The sequence below is a fragment of the Sinocyclocheilus grahami genome, unplaced genomic scaffold, assembly GCF_001515645.1.
Source record: "Sinocyclocheilus grahami isolate Dianchi unplaced genomic scaffold, SAMN03320097.WGS_v1.1 scaffold61.1, whole genome shotgun sequence".
Classification (NCBI taxonomy): Eukaryota; Metazoa; Chordata; class Actinopteri; order Cypriniformes; family Cyprinidae; genus Sinocyclocheilus; species Sinocyclocheilus grahami.
In genome coordinates, this window is record NW_015505240.1 from 3,995,951 (window position 1) to 3,999,894 (window position 3,944).

A 3,944-nucleotide genomic window follows, 5' to 3' on the forward strand; every position below is an offset into this window, starting at 1 on the left:
GTTTGATTAGGAGGTGAATGACATACCGTGCCTGTTGCAGCTCTCATTTTATAGCTTATCAAAAGGGGTGGGTCTTCATGAGAAAATAAAAGTTTAACAGTTTAATAAAAAACAGATATTCAATTATTTACTTGCCAATTTTTTACGGAGAGTCTAGTATGAAAGTCAATTTTGTTCTTTTTAAGAAATGTATACTTAGAATGATTTTAAAATAAATAAATACAATTCTGTCATGATTTACTCACTTTTGTGTTGTTCCAAACCTGTATGACTTTCTTCTGCAGATGTTTTGAAAAATTTCCAGGCTTCATCCAAAAATTGAAATTCTGTCATCATTTGCTCGCCTTCACATTGGTCCAAACCTGTATGACTTTATTTCTTCTTTGGATCACAAAAGTAGGTGTTCTACAGAAATAAGAAATTCAACTAGGTTTGGAACGACATGATGATAGAGTTTTCATTTTTTGAGTGAACTATCCCTTTAAGTATTCCTGTTAACAATTTTCTTGTACAAATTGTGTCAAAAACAGTGTACATAACTTAAAATGAATATTTCCTTTTGAAATTATAAGTGTACCAGCAAGTACAAGTAACAACTGCTGTGCTCAAAGTTCTTAATTTGCATGTTTGTTTAATTTTGTTTTATATTAAGATCATTAATTAAAAGATAATCATATTTATTTTCAGCTAAGCTGAATCACCAGCCAGACCAGCATCACACCACTATCAACTTACATGAAATTCATTAAAAGGAAATACAGGCCAGACTTGTTTTTGGTCTCAGCAGTGGTTTCTTTGGAACTGTTTGTCTGTCAGCGTTTGGTGCTGCTAAGGAAGCTTAAGGTTGAATTGATGCTATGATGGAATGTTATTGAGAAACCAGGTCAAGAATAGTTTACATTCTCTTTTCACTCAAACACATTAAGTGACAAAACTCATATTACCTGTGAACACCTGCAAACACATGTTAATGGTGCACTCAAACTAGAAGATCTAAACCAAACCAAGCATGTTTGACCCCCAAAATTTAATTAAATTCATTTTTAATCTGTTGTAATTACTTGTTAATTGCATCTCATCACAGAGAAAAACAAGCAAATGCCATAAGAAACAAATGAAAGACATTTCATTATTGTTGTAGACGAAAGCACTGAACAGGAATTACCAAAAATTGCTTTAGATGTTGAAGATTGTTTTAATTCTGTATCATTCATAATAAGCCTCTCGCTGGTTTCTCTACAGTCCATATCAATCCATTCTGAGCAGATGAGTTTCAGTCTTTGTAGACTGTTAATTTGTTATGGCCTCTGATCGTGTCTAGCTGTTTAAGGGCCATTCAAAATGTTCTTGTGTTCCACTGTGCTGCTTATTCTGCATAAACATGCATTAGACCTCTGCACCATTTCATTTTGCTAGGTATTTTTTAATACATAGGTACAATTTAAAGGTTTTATATTTTGGCTACATAGTACTTGGACTTAATTGAGTTACATTTTTATTCAGTATCAATACTTTAAGTATACTTTTGAAGTAATTTTTACACCCCTGGTTCTCACCTTATTTATGAACAGGAATTATAGTCTGCAAATTCCTCCCTCCATGTCTGCTGGCTCTGTAATAATCATGTGTAATGTGCGGCACGATTTAGTGAAAATCACTGTGCTGCATAAGTGATAAATTAGGCAGTAAGTTAAGCACTGTATTAGCGAGAGCGCCTTACTATGGAAGCTTATTTCTGCCATAGAGTAAAAATAAAAAGATAATTCTGACTTTTTTTTCAGAATTGTGAGGTGACATAGCAAGATATAAACTCGCAATTGAGAAAAAAATTACAATAGTGAGAAAAGAAGTGAAGTTAGCTTTTTTTATTTTTTATTCTGTGGTGGAAAAAAACAATATTGCAATATGTAAAATCAGAATTCAGAGAAGGAAGGCAAAATTGCAAGATGTAACTCATAATTGAGAGAAAAAGTCAAAATTGTGAGATGCAACTTAGAGTTCAGAGAAAATAAAGTCAGAATTTTGAGATATAAAAGTTATTTTTAATTCTGTGGTGGAAACAAAACAAAAAAGGGAATGTAAACAGATTTCTACGGGTAAAAAAAGCTTGAATTGCACGATGTAAAGTGCTTGGTCACGGATCAAGGCAACTGTGTCTGAGTACACCCTAAATGTGGCAAGAGCAAAGAACAAATTAGACAGTCATTAAAGACTAAGCTATCATATTGATCATATTCTAGAGCACTTCACAAATATGTTTGAAACTTAAAATCACTTTCATGCTTCTTTAGGTTTTGGTGTGTTTGTAGACTAACTGTGCTGCTGCATTCTGGATCATTTGCAGAGGTTGGATTGCACATACTGCATATCTGGCTAGAAGAACCATGTCAAAATGAAATCCATCAATGTTTCGCTACTATAACTTTGAATCTGGGTTAATGCAGGGCAGAACTGATGTTATTTTTATGTTTTCAAAAATCTTCCCATGTAAGGATAAAACACGTTTCTCTTTAAATGTAGGCTCCTTGGAGCAACTGAAATGTTAAATAAACAAACAAACAAACAAAAATGAAAGTATTTAGAATAACAAACTTCACACAGTTGATTTTGACTGTCAAAACTATTCCTGCAAAACATCGTTTAGGTATTTTGAGAAGTTCTGTAGGTGTACACACCTTCCAAAAGTATGTAGACACATCTTTTGGCTATTTAAGTATGATGATTATGCTGAGACTAGCGAGGAAGAATGTGACAGGCCTGTACAACCATATTAATGCTATGATTTTGTGGGTTTGAAACCGTTCTTTTGAATGTGTTCAGCAGGTGTATGGTATTCAGACGTTCACATGTTTTGGGTCCTACTCTATTTGTACTAGGGTGTCAGCATGAGGGAAAACATATGAAAGGTTGGGTACAGTCATGCGAAAACTGTTGGAAATATGATTTAAATCCCACACTCTAAAAAATGCTGGGTTAAATGCAACCCAGTGTTGGGTAAAATAGGGATAAACCCAGCAATTGGGTTGTTCTGACCCAGCGGTTGGGTTACTACCCAACACTGGGTTGTATTTAACCCAGCATTTTTTAGAGTGCTGCCCCTTAGAAAAAAACTGTGATTTCGCCTGATAAAGTGACATTGTTTGTGTGCAAAATGTGGTAAAAGTTTTTAGAAGAAAAAAAGGGTTGAAAATCAAATGCTTTTATTTAAACTCCTTGTTTATTTACTGCTTGTGTGATTGGCTTTGTTTTGGATCATTGTCCTGTTGCAATATAAAGTGCTTTCCAATGAGTCTGGTGGCATTTTCTTGAACATTGGTAGACAAGATGCTTTTGTACTTCTGCATCATTCTGCTGCCAACATCATTCGTTAGGTCATCAATAAAGATGAAAGAGCCTGTTCCAGAGGCAGCCATGCATGCCCATATCATGACACTACCTCCGTCATGCTTTACAGATGAGGTTGTATGCTTTGCATCCTTTTTTTTTTTTTTTGCGAAATCTAATTTGGCCTTTCAGATTTTGGTGCTGTTTAGAGGTTTGCATCTTGCTGTGTAGCATCTGTAATTCTGCTGGGGAAGTGTCCTATGAACAGTAGATTGTGAGACCATCACCACAGTTTTCCGGAGGTTGCTGGTGATTTTACTGACACTTATTTAAATTGCTGTAGTCACCAGTGGTTTCTTTCTTTCTGTGTATGTGCTGTGTTTGTGTGTGTGTGTGTGTGTGTGTGTATATATAGCATCTTGCTGTGTAGCATCTGTAATTCTGCTGGGGAAGTGTCGTATGAACAGTAGATTGTGAGACCATCACCACAGTTTTCCGGAGGTTGCTGGCGATTTTACTGACACTTATTTAAATTGCTGTAGTCACCAGTGGTTTCTTTCTTTCTGTGTATGTGCTGTGTTTGTGTGTGTGTGTGTGTGTGTGTATATATATATATATAT